This window comes from Ahaetulla prasina, chromosome 5 (assembly GCF_028640845.1).
Source record: "Ahaetulla prasina isolate Xishuangbanna chromosome 5, ASM2864084v1, whole genome shotgun sequence".
Taxonomy (NCBI): Eukaryota; Metazoa; Chordata; class Lepidosauria; order Squamata; family Colubridae; genus Ahaetulla; species Ahaetulla prasina.
In genome coordinates, this window is record NC_080543.1 from 57,798,847 (window position 1) to 57,817,796 (window position 18,950).

The following is an 18,950-nucleotide window of genomic DNA, read 5'->3' on the forward strand; positions in this document are numbered from 1 at the left end:
TAAATGTTTTTTTCTCAGAACTGCCATTGGTTCTATAGAATTATTCCTTTTATTTTACCTTGCTTATCAAGAAATAAGCTTACATGAATTAAGTGAGATAATAGTGTTTCCCTTGCCCTAAAACTCAATTGATTTAAAATGCAAATTAGGCAATGGATTCATTGGGGACCATAGCACCTACACCTCTTTTGGTACCTCAACTAAACCCATTCATGGATAGCTTCAGTCTGTTGTTGTCAACACATCAGTAATCTTACATTCTGATTACTATAAAGCACTTTATTTAGGACTATCTTACATCTGTTTGGAGGCTACAGTTAGAATAGAAAGTAACCAGGAGGTTGAATGGGATATCTGGCTATATATATATATATTCTACCTTTCATAGTTAATATGTAGTTCATACTGTAATTCATATTCATAATATGTAATTTAACTGTGACTTAAACATGGGAGAATGACCTTTGTTGATCGTTTATATATATTAATTTGACTCTCCAATTTTGCTTGGGTGTGGTTGCATCCTTAATAGTTCCTTGATTATAATATTCTTTTTTCCCAGGCTGTATATTGAGTGTTGTTTCCTGCTGATCTAGGCATTGGTTGATGAAGGCAATGTGTCTGAGTTCTTTGTCTCCTTCTTCAACTGTTGGTTAATATTTTTTAAACTTTGTACAAGCAGCAGTTTAAAAACTAAGTTAGTTACAACAGTTAGCTTTGAGATTCTTAAGAGTGCATCTCATATTCTGCTGAAAATATATAGATTCACAATTATTCTTTACCAACATTGTCACACAAATTATTATATTAAGTTTCTTCTCATTTTACTTACAGCATACATAACTGAATGTATAAATTTTACTGTTGGTCACAATCTTCCACAATTTTGTGTTATTAAGAAAGAATCTATATTTACATTAGGAAAGTTCTTCTGTTTACTATGTTCTTGGTGACTTGAGAATTTAATATACTATCCTGGAAAATGTAAAGCAAAATTAAAGCATGGCAGATCACTTCTTCTTTGAGATTGGTGCCAAACATATTTTGTGGTGTTCCAATGAAACAGGACACTTCCACTCCAATGGCTAGTAAAGTCACATAGAAAAGAAAGCAGTGTGTGAGCAATTTTTATTTTTTTATTTTCACAGGATAGCTGGAATTTCAGACTTTCCAAGTTTTATTATTAGAGTTTATTAGTAATTTTATGTATCTAGATAGTATTTAGATAGTTTTAACTTGATATTTTCCAAATACCAGTATTTGCACAGTATTGATCAACATGCCAAAGTATTTTGATATTCTCACTTTCATATATCCAGGACTTTGAAATCTAGATGAGGCCACTTAAGGGCTTTGTATTTTTCCTTTTCCTTTAACTAGAGAAGCCATGTTTAGCCTGGCCTCAGCAACCTTTCTGAGCAGATTATAAATGAGGAGGTCTTATATGCAAGAGCACTGAAAGTCGGAAGACATATGTCTGCCATAAGGAAAAGTGGGGGGGTATTGGAACTACTGACTGACTAAGAACTATTAACCTCTTGGGAGTGTGAAGGTTAGGACAAAAGGAAATAGAGAATATTAAAGAAGCAGGAACTACATTTTCCAGAGCATATATTCCTATCATTGTGAACTGTAGTGAAGCTCTGGATAACATCATGGACAATAATAACTCTTCTTCAGCAAACATGGAAACATTTTGGAATCACATTGGCTCTATATTTGATTACTTAGATGATAAATAGATAGATCTACATAGATAATTTAATTTAACAGGAAGGATACATTGTAAAAAAGAACAAGACTTATAGGGTGAAAGATTACTTTTACCACAATTTTTCTCAAACATAGATTTTAATATAAAGAATCTCTTCTGGGAGAAAGGTAGATGTTTGTGTACTGCCAGGAGCAGATGAATGCCATGAAAATAATTATAAAAAATATCAGTACATTATTATAGATATATGCATGTATCATGAACTGATATTTTTTATTTCTAACTCTTAAAAAGTTACACCCTTGTTTTTGACTTCAGGGTCACATCATTAAAAAAATTGTACACATGTGATCATGGCTCATATTTATATTTATTTAATTCATAATTACAGAATATATGACCGGCCTTCTTCCTAATCTTCCTAAGCCTGAAAAACCCAGTCTTGAACTGTTCTTCTGAAGCCTGGAGGGAGAGATAGACTAGAGCTCCATATGAAGAAACCTCTGAGCATAAGGTATAAGCATACATACTTTATTTTAAAAGTTATATAAGAAGCAAAAACAAAATATGGAAACAAATGCATATCTGTTCTTAAAAAACAGAAATAAGTAAAGACTAAAAGCAGATTTCATATATTGAAAGGAGTATATAATTTAAAATAGAAATACAATTACTGCTGCAGTATTTTCTTAGTGCCAGATGACTATCTCAATGCCAGATTTAAAATATCAGATGTAATTTGATGATGCTTAACTGGGGCTTATTTTTGGGGGGTAGGGCTTTATATTAGGAGCACATTAAAAAATCAGGCTAGAGCTTATTTTCTGGTTAGGTCTTATTTTCGGGGAAACACGGTAATTTAACAACTGTACTGATTCACATAACAACTCTGTCTGAAAAAGTTGCAAAATGGGCAAAACTCACTTAAGAAATGTCTCACTTAGCAACAGAAATTTTGGGGCCAATTCTGGTTGTACATTGAGGACTTCCTGTGCTTGATAAAAGCATAATATACTAATACCTTATCTCCCACCAGAAAACTTTGTGTTTTGTTTTGGAGACCCTATAGCATTCTCATGGCATTGCTCTTATCCTTGCACTGGAAGTTCAGTGCAAGCAGGTAATAAAAGTACAACTGTTTCCACTGCAAGCTTTTGTTTTCCTAGCTCTTGTGAAGCAGAGGTGGATTTTGCAGTAACCTTCCCCTGAAGTGGGGAGAGAATGGAGATTTTACAGTATCCTTCCCCTGCCACGCCCACCAAGCCATGCCATGCCCACCAAGCCACGCCCACAGAACCAGTAGTAAAAAAAATTGAAACCCACCACTGATTGGAAGGCATTAACTTTTAAGTACATTTCTCCCATACTTTGCTTCTTCATTGGATAGGCTGACTGCCAGCCATGCCTCCCAGCTGATCACTTAGTCAGCAGAAGTTGCAAGCCAGAAAGTGCAATTGATGGGAAGGCAGAGATATGCTGTCTTATAAATAGCTTGTAGATTGTGGGACGGGAGTGGGAGATTAGCTGGGACCTATCCAGAAATGTGGTCAGTATAGGAAGTTTGGGAGGATTCCCAAAGAAATCCTCCCAGCTTTGCAAGACTTCTAATTTGTTTTTCTCATTTTTAGTTTTTCTACGCCTTCATAGTCATGAGTATTTGGATGTGTGGATGTTAGGAAGAAGAAGGATTTAATATAATTGCTAACCTTTTTCTCTTATAAGTTATGGCCACATCTAAACTCTGCTTAAAACAAACTTAAGCCTTCTTATTGTATTCTGAAAATTTGCTGATTTTTCACATTCGTGAAAACGTTCAACTACACTTAACATATGTAAGCAGAGAACTGCTTATCATTCTTTTCTGAAGAATACCATATGGGCCCTGAATACTAACATAATAGTTCTTGAGGAACACTTCCAAAAGGAAGTCATTACATCAGCCTTCAACACTGAGGCACTCCATACCAAACTGATCCCAGTTAGAAAACAGTTAAATGGGTAAAGCTTATATGATGAAAAGGCTCTCTGTCTGTCAAGACTAATCAAAGTAACTTGCTAATGGCCAAAAGCCAGCTGGATGGGCCTGGATGGGGCCACCTGTTTCACATCTAATATCCTATCATTCACATTGTTCTACCTCTCCCTACCTCTTTCTATTTGGAATAATCTTTCATCTGCCATCTTCTCTTCTTTATTCCCCCTCTCGTAGAATGATATAGAAAGGCCATTCATTGTTGCGAGAAGTCAGAATTGATGATTTAAAAAAAAATTCTGAAATTACACGAGACTTCACAAAGTTAGGGTGTGAAACAAATTTCCTATCCCTGAAAAAAGGGAACTAATCAATGTCATCGTGAAACTTTACTGGGTTCTGTACAGCTAGTGACTTTATTTCAAGACACCTGCACTCAGTGGTGGGATTCAAATAATTTAACAACCAGTTCTCTGCCCTAATGATTTCTTCCAACAACCAGTTCACCAAACTGCTCAGAAAGTTAACAACCGATTCTCCCGAAGTGGTGCAAACTGGCTGAATCCCACCACTGCCTGCACAGTACAACCTAATGCAGTGCCATACCATTTTGTCAAGCTCTGCCTCTGAACAAGGCTTCATTCTGCAAGAATTGTTCCAGAATTTTGCAGTGCCAGGTGAGAAGAGGGTCCTTGCCTTGAGAAGTTCACTTGTCCTGAACAAGCAATTTAGAGGATGAGAGGACTTCTATGGGAATAGACTCAAAGGCAGCCCAACCCTAGACAAGAGGCTGCTTGGAGCATGAGAACCTCCCCCCCCAAAAAAAAACCCTCACAAGTATGATGGGGAATAGATGAAAGCTCTGCCTTTTGTTACCTGACTAAACTATCACTCTGACTTTCACTTGCAAACTGAAGGCATTAGTCCACCAAATTCTTAGTTTTTCCAACCTTAACCCTCCACCCATAGAATATTCTAGGCAGAATCCAAGCAGTGCATTTTTATGCTTCTTGAACTGGAAGAACACATCCCAGTCACATGTGCATAGACACTTTCCTATGTTTTTCATTCAGAGACCCCAAGTTATTTGCTGTGGATGCGCAAACAGGTCTACTGCCTGCTTGCTGTCCTACAGCCTATCCTGCTACAAGTTAATGGTGGAAAGGATGCAGACTAGGCTGAAGGGAAGCAAGCAGGCAGTGGGAGACAACAGAGCCAAGCCAGATTTCTCCACTGATCATGAAGAATCATAATCTCCATCAGTTGCCCTCTGATTTAAATAACAATCCTGTTGCCTCCTTGAGTTTCAATTACTACTTTTTGCTGCAAAAATATAGTTTCCCCAATGCACACACTATCACATTACGTTCATGCTCTTATTGTTTCTTAAGGGCCATATACAGCTTCTATTTCCACCTTTAATAAGCAAAGCTATTTCTTTCAGATGGTCTGCTGACACTCTGGAGTCATAGGTTATGATGTTATCACCATGGTTTTTATTTGCTTAGAGCTCTACTTCCTTAAGAAACAGGATTTTCTCTTAAATGAAATGATCCTTAGCTTAATCACATTTCATACTTAGTCCAATCCTATTGACAAAACTGGGCAAGTCACACTAAAAGCAAAATAGGATTTAACCCATAAAGCTAATTTAAAGCAAAATAAGATGAAAGTTCATTCTCAATCATCTTCCTGTGAGATCTTAGAACAAGGCAAACTAGATAGAAGAAAGTCACTTGGAAGCCTTGAATATGTTCTTTGCCTTTCTCTCTCAACCCATGCACAATAGTGAAACTTTACAAGTAAAAGGAGCATGGAAAATGAGCATTTCTCCATCTTTTCCTTTACTGAAGATTCCCTTTCCTTTAGTGCTGCCTTACTGACTTCTGTATCGGTTTTCCCACCAGAGTATTTTATTTATTTAAGTATTCACCATCAACTTATTGCTGAAATATCCCAAACAAGAAATAGCTCAGCCCGTCCACACTTTTTTAATTTGTACCATTTGTATTTGGATTGATGTTTACTGTTGTCATTTTCAACAGCATGCATAATATACACACAGTATATTAGTATGTGTATGCCATATGTATATGTATATACTGCAACACAGTTACGCATAATATGATTACAGAAATTCATCATCCACAGGAGGAAACGAGGGGATCAAAGGATGAAAAATGATTGTGATACAAGTCAATGCGAATATAAAACAGCAGTACTTGGGTCACAATAGGCTCATCTCTTTAGTATCATCATGGTTAGGAATTAGAGCCATATGTAAAAAGTAAAGGGTGAAGGAATTAGTTATTTTTGTTCTCCTTTAAATAAGTATGAGAAACAAAGAAATTGGTTGTTTTATAGGGCATTGAAAGTGCTCTGCTGTTGTCCTGTCCATTTTCTGCACACATTCAACCTTTAAGGTAGAAAGGCTGTTGGTGATGATTTCAGCATCCAGCACTCCCTTTCAATACAGGTAGTCCTTGCATGCCCCTGTCTAATTTAGTGACTGTTTAAGGTTACGATAAAAACATATAAAAAGACCCAGTTCTGCATGCTTTTGAATTTACAACTGTTGCAGCATTCCACAGTCACATGATCATAATTCGGGCACTTCACAACTGGCATGCATTTACAACTGTTGCAGAGTCCCACAGTCTTGGATCCCCATTTGTGTGCTTCCCAACTGGATTTTAACAAATAGAATTAATGGATAATGCAGCAGTAAAATCATAAGTTGTGGTCCTGTGATGTCTTGCTTAACAACCAAATGAAAAATGACATCATGCGTCAATTGCCTTCACATGGTTTTCCACTTAGTGAACACAGTCTTAGTGACAGTGTTGCTGGTCCCAATTGTGGTTGCTAAGCAAGGAATACCTGTATGATATGTTTACATTAATCAACCTCCAGAGCCACTTGAGATATTGCTTCTTTTACTAAGCAAAATAAGTATCGAGTACTGTTACACTCAAAAGTATGGCAGTGCCTGCACAGATTGTTATAGGTCCCAATGTGGAGCAAGTTCGACATTGCTTGATTTGGTTTTTTTTTATTTTCTAAAACCTAATATGAAAAAAATAATGATAGAGGGTGATTGATCAGAATAATGTACAGTCCTACAGAGTGATCCATTCTTGGCCCATTCCCAGATAATTTTCTTGTGTTGCATAGAGGAAGAGAACGGTAGGCACGTTTGTGCATAAGAGAACAAATGTGCCTACCGTTCCTGTCCTAATGTTCCCTTTGATTGTATCCAATTCGTATAGTTTTTCTTTTTTTATACTTATGCTTATATATATGCTTATATATCGTATAGTTATTTCATGCTTACGCTTACATATACTATTGTGACAAATAAATAAATAAAATAAGAAAGGGGTTAGTTGCTTTTTTATTAGATTTGACAAGGCACATCTAATTTTCACTTTGTGAACTAATGTTTCAATACAGAATGGCTTATATGAATGATCCCAAGGAGTAAGTAATTGCTTATACTCAGACTCTGTATAGAGATAAGTGGTTTTATCATTTTTTCTCATAAAACAAAAGTACAATAAATATGCAGTTGCAAGCATGGAAAATAAGTGTATTCTCAGAGGCAAGGTCCATTTTAGCTTCAAGTCCAAGTATATATTTGTTGACAATCAGAATCATCTGGTCCTCAACTGCACATAGCCTAGCCATTGTCATTCAATTAAAAGTTCATTAATATACTTATGCAAAAGGATAGCATACTCTTATTACTCCAACCCAATTGGAATAGATTTGTTTGAATTATAGTTTTTCAACCTAGTGCCTCCTGCTGTGTTGAATTTCAGTTCTTTTAATTCTCAACAGGGGCATCTGTGCATGGCAGCCAGAACCTTACCCTGAATATACTCCTGAATCTCAGTCAGCCTAGAACAAGGCCACGATTTGGCTATTACCATTAATTTCAAGTTTTGGGGTGCCGTTACCACACAATTAAGTACTTAACAAAAGAGTTTTCAATAAGGTATAAAGGCTGGAAAAATAGATTATTTCTATATAGTACTCCACAATATACAAGAATAATTAATGTATGCATCATTCAATCAATATGTTGCATTATAAGGTTATCCATGTAGCATTTTTTTTCCAGGAGGAATTTAAGGTATGCTTTCAACTTTGTTCAGGATAGTGCAACTTTCCCTATTAGGCCAAGAGCAAGGTTAGGGTTGGTGCACAATCCACTTTTTTTTTGACTAACAGTTTCAAAGTATTTTATTGACAGTCTTAAGGGATCCATAATCAGTACAGCAGATGGGAACTTGGCTTCCATCAGCAAATCTTACTGTATGTTTTCATTCAAAGGATAAGATACTAATTCAATTCAGCTGGAATCTGAACCTTTTGGAATACCCTGCCCTAAACCAAGATAAATACTTTATGCTTGTTCTGTATGTGAACCTTGTATTGTTTCACTTATAGTCACAAAACTACACTGCTTTTCAAATGGCTTCCTTTATAAATTTAGAAAGCTTCACTGAGCAGATTGGTGATAGACCAATTTCTCTGAGAAGCAGGATAGCCATTACTGGCCTCTATTCCAGAACACAGAATATTATATTTCTTTTACAGAGCTTTTTTAAAGAAATGTGGCTCATTGAATCAATGCAAAATCGAAGCATGTTTATTTTATGTCAGCTATGCTGACTTTCCTGTGGGCCAACCACTATTAGTTAATATATTTCAGACCATGCTAGATAACAATTCCTCTCATCTCCAACTATTGAAGAGGAGCAAAATATAGGGAATTGTTAACACAAAGGCATGACATTTGCAAGATACTCCTCTATGATTCATGGGCAGCAGTCCTAAAATATGTTGCCAATATACTACTTAAAAGCAAACCTCTAGCTTATCAAATAGAAGTGTCAGGGAACAGTATTTTGATCCACCAGTCAGAGGTATGATAAAGATGAAAATGTGAACTTACATTTAAGCACTCACATACTTTTATTGGAAAAAGAAATCCTCAAAGCAACTTAACTAAGAAACGATTGCATTTTTGGTATAGTTTATGTTTAAAAGGATACCAAGTACTGAGCAAAGCCCATCTCTAGGAGACACAGCCTGAGGTAGCTGGATACATTCATTCCCAGCACAGCCTCCTTCACTGCTGATTATAAGTCTCCACTAGTGTTTGCCGGACAGATTAGTCATTCTCCTTGTATATAAGAGACACTGTTCAAAGAGGTTGGAATGCAGCTGCCTCTTTATAGACTTTACCTAGTTTTCAAAAGGACAAGGATCATGTGACTGAGGCATGTATGCCTTTGCAATGGAAAATCTAAATTAATCTTCATAGAAAATAAAGAATCTTGTTTGGATCTAGCAGAAAAGAAGAGCCACTTGTAGGTGAAATCTTCTTAAGACCAAAGTGAAACTTTCAAGGAATCCTGTGAAAATTCAGGACTGGAAGACTTCCTAAGCACGTCCAACAAAAGAAATTAGTTTTCTGAATAAAAAGTTCTTGGTTTAAAATGTAAAAGTTTCTTGTCTTAAGAGCCTTTGCACTGCCAAATGCCTGAGAACATAGCATCTAATCCTCCTATCTATTTACTGGAATAGCTTTTGATACTGCTTGGCTTCTCCTTTGTAGCTTTCTACTGCTTTACATTCTTTCATCATTAGAAAAAAAAATCAGAGTTGTACATTGCATTCGAGAAATGAAAAAAAGAGTTCCTAAGATAAGACTTAAAAATAATGTACAGTAATAAATACTTTAAATTTTAAGAACTTTATTACATCACTCTGAAACTTTATAAATGGATAGATAGAATCTGAATTTAGAATAAAGGGAATGTAAAATAGTACATGTAAGCTATACAATTATTAGGGAAGAACCCTGACTAGATCCATTGCTATTCATATAGTCAGATTTGAACTTCTACTAGATGCAATCCATCTATATAAATCCATTTAGGTTTGACGTGCCTCAGTCCACACAGAATCATGACTGCAATCCTTCAGAAAATAACACTTCCTTAAAAAGAATAAATTAGCACTATAATAGATAAAGTTCTGCTCTATTAAATCTCTGATGATTTAATAGTAAGTTTCAATCTTCTCACTGCCCCCAAATATTAAATGCAGTAAACTATAAGAATAACATCAATAAAATTAGCATAATATCAGACAAAAGCATAAGGCAGAGAATTGTGTCATTTACACCAGCTTTTGCAGAGATGCGCACAGCAATAACCATCGGCTTCAAAATGCATATGTGACTGGGTGATCCAAACTTCACCCCTTTTTAATATGCAAGCACATTCATTGCATGCAGGTAAAAAGAGGTAGGGTTTTGCTCACTCTGTCACACCTGCCATTTTGAAGCTGCTAGTGACCTTTGGCCCTAGCTCTCTGTCCATAGCTGGCTTCTTCTTCTTCTTCTCCAGAAAGATTACACTACTAACCAGAGCATACAAAACATTTGCTAGACCAATTCTCGAATACAGCTTGCCTGTCTGGAACCCACACCTCATTTTGGACATTAATACAATTGAGCGTGTCCAGAAATATTTTACAAGAAGAGTTCTCCATTCCTCTGATTACAACAAAATACCTTATGCCATCAGACTTGAAATCCTGGGTTTAGAAAATTTAGAACTCCGCCACCTTCGGCATGACCTGAGTATAACTCATAAAATCATCTGCTACAATGTCCTTCCTGTCGAAGATTACTTCAGCTTCAATCGCAACAATATGCGAGCACACAATAGATTTAAACTTAATGTGAACCACTCCAATCTTGATTGTAGAAAATATGACTTCAGTAACAGAGTTGTTAATGCCTGGAATGCACTACCTGACTCTGTGGTCTCTTCTCAAAATCCCCAAAGCTTTAACCAAAGACTATTGACCTCACCCCATTCCTAAGAGGTCTGTAAGGGGCGTGCATAAGAGCACCAATGTGCTACCGTTCCTGTCCTAATGTTCCCTTTGATTGTATCCAATTTGTATGGTTATTTCATGCTTATATATACTGTTGTGTTTGACAAATAAATAAAACAAAAAAATAAAAAAATAAGTTAGAAACCACCTGAGACAGAGTAATCCCAAGATATTTCACTGCTTGAATGAATCAAACGTAAGGCCCAAGCCAAGGCAAGTTATTTTGGTGCTTAAGGTGGCTCTCTCTCTCACACGCATTCTGTTCTTCCCTATCCACAATATAAGTACTATATATTAAACGTAATTGCCAATAAATAAATAAAAACAGACATTTAGAAATCCAATAAATAATAATAATAATTTATTTTCTAAGATACCCAAAATTAGCAGGATGACTTTCAAGATCTTTCCATACCAATGGATTAAATTTTGCTGAAATTGCCTTGAAAACTGAAAAACACCCTATGATCAGTAGTCACAGGTTGTTATCTAATGCTAGTTAATGCTCCCCGGGTGTTCAGGCAGATGCTCAGCAATGGTGGGTTGCTATAGAACCAGTAGTAAAACTGGGAGGAGGCTCTGCCCACCAACCCAGATGTCATCATAGGTGATCTGCGCATGGGATCAACACATGCGCAATCCCGTTGCGAACCAATAGTAAAGGTAAGTAGAACCCACCCCAATGCTCAGGTACAACTCATTTCAGCTATGGATCTCCTTGCATCAGAGCAACAATGACGGGTACACTTTGCAGTTGCTATAGTTAGGTTTATGGGGATTGCAGGCATAGTGCAACTCAATGGTGATTGGACCATGTGATGGACTGATGGGTCCAGGGGATGGATTTGGGGGTTTTGATTTACTGAGGGAAAACCTGGACCTCTCAGATTTGGGTTTTCCCAGCTGTGTCAGTATACCTACTCTAGTAAATGGAACTTTGATAAAATGCTTGTCTTGGAATTTTTATTTGGAGCTGAGTTTTTCTGAAACGCTGACACTCTATCTTTCTTGCTTCCTACAAACATCCCCAATTGGTAGGAAAACATCTATCAATCATTTTGCTCAATATGGATAGAAATAAGCCTTGGGAGGAGATGAGTGTTGATTGATGGCCAAACCATCTAGTTTAATTGTCTATTAAAGTTTGCTCTAGTTTTTGTTCAAATGTGATGCATTCAGAAGGTGCCAATAGCACTTTACCTACTCCAGAAGAATGTGTGATCTGCCCACAAGAATAACTCAAACAACAGCTGACAGGTACACCAGGAGAGTTTCTCTGTAAAGCAACAGAACTGGAGCCAGTCCTTATTCCCACTTCCATATAAAGCTCTCTTCCTACATGCACACACACACACACACACACCTTCATCAGGCCATTGCTGTTCAGGTTGATTCAGGCCTGAACAAGAACTGGATGCTTTCCATACAAACTTCAGGGACCACAGGGATATGGAAATGTCTATAGGTGGCAGGCTAATCCCAGATTTTGCAGTGTCCATAAGTGGAAGCTCTTGCAGGGTTTATTTTGACTGTGATGTGGACTGATCAGTAAAGTATTCCGATTGCATTCAGAGAAAACTCTCTTGGCTTGTGCCCTCCTTTAAAAGGAAAACACAATTTTTACACTGAAACATCTAAGAACAGCCAAGCTGCTTGAGTATGGGCTGGGCTAGGCTGGATTGGGTTGGGCTGGGCTGGGCTGGGGTTAGGTCAAGATGAGATTGAGATGAGATGAGATGAGATGAGATGAGATGAGATGAGATGAAATGAAATGATGATGAAGGACATAGCAGAACCAAGATAGTTAGGGTATGGTCAAGTGCATGTGGAAAAGCATTTCAAAGATGGCAAATGCTGTTACACAGTATGCACAACGGTATCATCACTATGTCCTTTACTGTTGTGAGAGCCTTGACCATAACCAAGCAATGCCATATCTGGTGATACAAAATTGTTAGTGACCACAGAGGTTATCTAACCTTCTTCCTGTGTAGAAAACCTAGTAAACTATCCATGAGAAAATGGAAATGCAACATCTTAAATCCTTCAGATTTGGAGAACTCACAACCTACAATGACTTCTTGGGGAGCAACAGCAGACTGCATTGGCAATGATAGCAATGAAACAATGAGCTGGTGAAAAGACTGGTGCCTCAAAATTCTGTTCTGGCTAAAAGAGAGGACTTTGTGGCCCATAGGTACACCACACAGTTGAAGTTCTTTTATTATTTTAATTGCTGTTCTTTGAACTCACTCTAGCCTGTCCTAAAAATGTAGAAATACGCCAGGTGTGGTCTCAGCTTTGCAGAATGAGAGGAACAATGATGTCAGATGTTAGGGTTAGGATTTGATCTGATACAATGCTTACTCTAATACTTTAGAACTGCATTAGACATTCTAGCACAAAATTTCCCAAACTCTGAGGTGTAGCTCCCTTGGGGAGGTGCAGACTGTATCCAGAGGGGATGTGAATAACCTTTTGGTTACATTGTTATAAATGCACTTTTCCCAAAGATGACACTAAGAGGAAGTGTGATGACAAACAATTTAAGAAGCCTATGCTAGTAGCTTTCTTACACTGCTGATTGATGTTAAATTTGTTGTAAATATCAAGTCCTTCTTTGATGTAATATTTCCAAGCCATGAATCGGTATATCTTGTATATTTCCTAGATTTTCTCCTAAATGCAGTAACCTGCATTTTTCTTTATTAAAAGACATCTTATTCCTTTCAGCTATCTAAATTAGTGCTAGAACTGTATTACACACACACACACACACACACACACACACACACACACACACACACACACACACGATTTAAACGAGGAAACAATGTTTACCAGCTACCAAATGATTGTTGGTTTTGACATCATTGAATGTATTGCAGGCTTTTTGCAACTTTGATAAGAAAGATTGCACATGGCTATATTTTTTTACTTTCTTTTTTTTTTTTTTTGTATTAGTATCTGGAGTTATTTTCACTCAAGCTCCATGGCTACTTTTAGGTGCTGTCAGCTGTAAGGACAGAACTGAATTCTATGTTAGCACTGCCATTCCATTGAAGCAATAATTGAGGATGGTGCTCATTTACTAATGTTCCCTTTCAAATTATCCACTCTGTGCCTGTAGTCTTTCAGCCAGGCTATTTCTGAACACAGATTTATTGCTCTTTCAGAAGACTATCAGAGTCATGATCAGAAATAGCCCAACTGATAGGTGAGGAACAATTTTGTTCCTGTGAGGAACAGTTTTGCCCCATTAGTCAGATATCTTGAGGGGGGCTATATATACTGTTCTAATCATGAAACTGCTTTCATCTAGCCCAGCACAACACATATTAAGGTTGTTCAACTAGCACACTTGGAAGCAAAAGAAATTCATGGATCCATTTCTTCATTAGTCTTTTATTAGGACAACACTGATTATTGGTTATTGTGGCAGAATCTGAATTGTATATTTCTGCTGGCATAATTTTATGGGGGCTGAAAGACTGGTAGAATGCATATTATTGTGGCCATCTGATTTTGCCCTGTGCCAGTGGAAGCCCTACTTTTAAGCTAAACAAGGCAGCTCTCTTAGATGTTAGATTTGGGCTGGGGTATCAGAGTCACACAACTATTCTTCCTGGATCTGTACAACAGGCTTAAAATCAAATTGCGAAAGTATCTTTTTGTGAAAATAATTTCTTTTGAAAGCAGGCAAGGCAAAGGTATTGATTGACTCATGGGAAATATTAAATTTTACAATATTTCTGAACAAGCTTCAATTCTTTGGAGCTTGATGGCTAGTATAACCAGGTTGTTGTTGTTGTTGTTGTTGTTGTTTCGGGGGGTTGAGGCAGGTGCCATTATAGCTTGGATTATAATTGCTCTACCAAATAAAATAAAATAAATAAAATAAAATATAAAATAAAATAAAAATGTTCCTTTAAAAGATATTATGAATTTTGAAGTAGAGAGAGAGAGAGAACAGTATCATTTTTTTGCTCAATTTCCAGCAAAATATCTATATGCAAGTAAAGGTTTCCAAAGCCAATTCCTAAATAAATTCTAATTCCTTAAAAAATTAGGAATTATAAATTCTGATGTGCTGTTTAATTTGAAAACTGGAAAAATGATGTGCTGTTCAGTTCTTCTGAGAAATCTAGTGAGATGCAGTGGTTGAGGGGATGAATTACAAAGGGTCCTAGGATCAGGTCCATGTTCAGGTAACAAAGTTCTGGGTTGGTGAGAAGCCAACTTCTCTCACAGATTTATTAATGTGGAAAAATATTGGAAGAATGAGTGTGATGCATACCATCCCAAGAGCTCAAGAAGGAAAGATGGGTCCTAAATCCAGTGAATGAATGAAACATCAATCAATCAATCATCCAGCAAAAATTGTACCCCAACTACTAAAAAGAGAACCTGAGTCACAAGGATGCAAAGGAGAAAACTTGTTTAAAAGAAGTGAATGGAATTGTGGGGCTTTCCTCTTTACCTCAGCAGCCATGTCTTTGAAATTCAGAACATTCCTCCATCCAAAGATTACAACTAATATACAATAGAAGTTTGATGAGAGATAAGTGATGACAGCAGTTTAAAATGTCAAAGTTAACTGAGAAGGGTGGAGAATTGTTTTTTTAAGACAAAGTCACAAAAAGTAAGATGCCTAAATTCATTGCTGATTTGGCCAATATAAAAGCATTAGAAAAACTGGTACATTAGCGGCATAATAAAATGCATGTGAATCAAGCTGTTCAGGCATACTGCAGCAAAATCCTTTATTTGTTTAAAGGAAATGCTGTAACAATGGGTGAGCTTGCTTCAGCAAGCATGGCTTAATGTTTAATAATACCTAGATCTTTTAATTATTATTTTGAATGGAGGTTTCCGTCTTCTGACAATGTTTGAACAGATGTTCTGCAGCGCCAGTTTTGCTATGCTAAATTTACTTTACTAGAAGAAATTCTTTTGGGAGCATATTTTGAAATTTTTCTTGTTTAATTACTAGTTATTGTCATATTGGAACATTCTTGTTATATGAAAGAATGATTAAAATGGCCTTAAAAAGACAGCCAGTACCAACTACAAAGATGCTATGCTATCAAATGGAATGGGAAGTCCTTAAGAAGAAATATTTACTTAAATTTCTTTAAGTACAGTAATCAGGAGCCTTGAGACCAGTGGTGGATTTCAATTTTTTTTCCTACCGGTTCTGTGGGTATGGCTTGGTGGGCATGGCAGGGGAAGAATACTGTAAAATCTCCATTCCCTCCCCAATCCAGGGGAAGGTTACTGCAATATCCCCATTTCCTCCCAATCAGCTGGGACTTGGGAGGCAGAGAATAGATGGGGGCGGGGCCAGTCAGAATTTTTACTACCAATTCTCTGAACTATTCAAAATTTCCACTACCAAGTCTTCAGAACTGGTCAGAACCTGCTGAAACCCACCTCTGCTTGAAACAACAGCTGTTAAGAACTGACAATGCCACATCACGTTCAAGCAATGGCAGGATTGATGCATCCTTTTAAACCATAAAATAGGCAATATAGACAATGTTTGTGGGCTAAAAGAGTACACGATGAGGAGAAAAGTGGCTGAAATGGCTAAAATGAGAAACAAAGCAAAACTAAAAAGATGAATCCTTCCCTCATTACTATTTGGTATTAGAAGCATATCAGTGGCATTTGATGTTTAAGGCCAGTCAAATAAAGTCTTCTTTTGTTTTGTTTAGGGTTTTCTTTTTAATATTTCTGTTTCTTTAAACTGCTTGTGACTTTATGTCAGCAATCTGCACTGTGTTTCAGTGTTGTAGTTCCAATGTGGTATCTGGTGTCTTTTAGAGTATGCTGTATACCCTCAATTCCAGTCACTCCAACACATTGGAAAAGTCCCGGGATGAAAATGACTTCATATTTGGCATATGAGATGGAGGGTGGGATTGGGTGAGGTGAAGAAATAATGCAGTAATTTTATTCTGCCTGTAAACCACCTAGAAATGCTAATTGTCACAGAAAGGCTGCAGCATACATTTAAACAATAAAGATAAATTTATGGTGGAGGGCTGCAGCTGTATTTTCCAAAAGGAACCTGGCAGATATAATATCAATCATATGTAAAGAAAACTTTATCCATATGTATGAATTTGCTTCACCATGTATGCCACTGGAATCCAGCTGTTAACGGCTTCCTGCTGTCTTATTGCCAAATCTTGCTGCCATGATTTCAGTTGCCATTAAATAGGGCCTGAAGCAATAGATTAAGCTCTTGTGAGAGAAGAGCCCAAGGTACAGTTTTAGTTTGTTTTCCATTGTCAGTCTAAAATGAATATAATCCAAACACTGCATCTCCCTTTCATAATGGGAGTTGTAGGAAAATGCTTGCTACCTGAGATAAAGTTTCTGTAAATCAGTGAAGCAAATAGGCCATGTGGATTATGTTGCATTCAGAGCTGATCCCAGCTTTTGTAACACATACTAAACAGCAAAATGCAGGAGACGAGGGTTTAATAAAGCTCAACCTTTCAGCTGCACACACAGCCAATAAAGATTTGAGCATCCTGGGCATGATCAGCATACTAATAGCAGCCTGAAGAAATCCTCAAGCTTGGCTGTTTTGAATAGCAAACCAAATCTTTGTAGAAGCCAAAAAGAGTATTTACTAAAATAAAAATTGTCCCTGTGCACAACTGTAGTAGGAGGGATATGTATATCTGTGCTTTAATGTGAAATATCTTGTTGATCTTTCTCATTTGATATTAAATATCAAATATGAATGAAATAACTAATTTTATTAAATGTTAAAGCATTTCAAAAAATATCTCTATAACCTGCTTCTAATATTAGGCTATGAAGAGTAGGTAGCATCAACACTTCAATGTCTATGGAGATTCCCAGTCATCCAGGTCATGGTTGTCTCAAAGGTGCTTTTACAAGACACTCTTTTGAAGAAAGCAAAGTTCACATTTTGGACAGAGAGGACTGCTGGTTTGAAAGCTGTCTGCAAGGAGTATAAATCCTTCCATTCCCCACCCTCCAGTCAGAGCAGGAGAAGCTTCTTGGATGAGAGGCAAAATGTCTTCAAAGAAAAACCAGGAAGTCCAGTTGCCTCTTGAAAAAGCACCTTTGGGAGCAACACTTCAATTATTTGTGAAAGGCTTTCTAAAAAGAATCATAGAATGGGACTGAAGTTGTGACTGTGCCAAAACATGGCAGCATTACATAAAGTAGCAGGACCAAGCACTTCATAACTCTCCTGTTTTGAGGCACATATAAAAGCCTAATAGAATTTCTGATCCTCACCCTGTATTGTTAAACTACTATATGCAAGTTGATTCCCTGGGAAACATCTTTGTCCATCGGCTGTAGCATTAGTCATTACCATAATGATTAGTCATTACTGTACCATTTAGTCATTACAATAATTCCCACCATAATCTGCTTCCCCAATTATTATATCTCCTATGCAATTATTATTAAATAGGAGAGAAATGACAGAAAGTTTTAATAATGGTTATTTAATACCATCAAGGACTATCAGGTAAAGGTAGGCAGGGGTCTCATATGGGACAGTACATAACAAAGCCCCCCTGCAGTTTACACTTTTTATTTATTTATTTATTTTTATTTTGTCACAACATCATACAAAAAGATTATATAGCATATAAACATATATATGAGTAAATGTTAGGAGGTATGAGCATATATATATATATATAGGAAGAAGAAAAGAAAAACAATAGGACAGGAACGGTAGGCACATTTGTGCGCTTATGCACGCCCCTTATGGTCCTCTTAGGAATGGGGTGAGGTCAATAGTAGAAAGTTTTTGGTTAAAGCTTTTAGGATTATGGGAAGAGACCACAGAGTCAGGTAAAGTATTCCAAGCACTGATGATTCTGTTACAGAAGTCATATTTTCTGCAATCTAGATTAAAGCGGTTAACATTAAGTTTAAATCTATTGGTTGCCCTTGTATTATTGCAATTAAAGCTGAAGTAGTCTTTGACAGGAAGGACATTACAATAGATGATTCTGTGAGTTAAACTTAGGTCTTGTCGAAGGCGACGGAGTTCCAAGTTTTCTAAGCCTAGGATTTCAAGTCTGGTGGGATAAGGTATTTTGTTGTTTTCAGAGGAATGGAGAACTCTTCTTGTAAAATATTTCTGGACACGTTCAATTGTATTGATGTCAGAGATGTGGTGAGGGTTCCAAACAGGCGAGCTGTATTCTAGAATTGGTCTAGCAAATGTTTTATATGCTCTGGTTAGTAGTGTGGTGTTTTTGGAAAAGAAGCTACGCATCTTACACTGTCTATAAACTGTATATATTACTTGGTGGAGCGTCATGCCTTATTTTAAAGCTT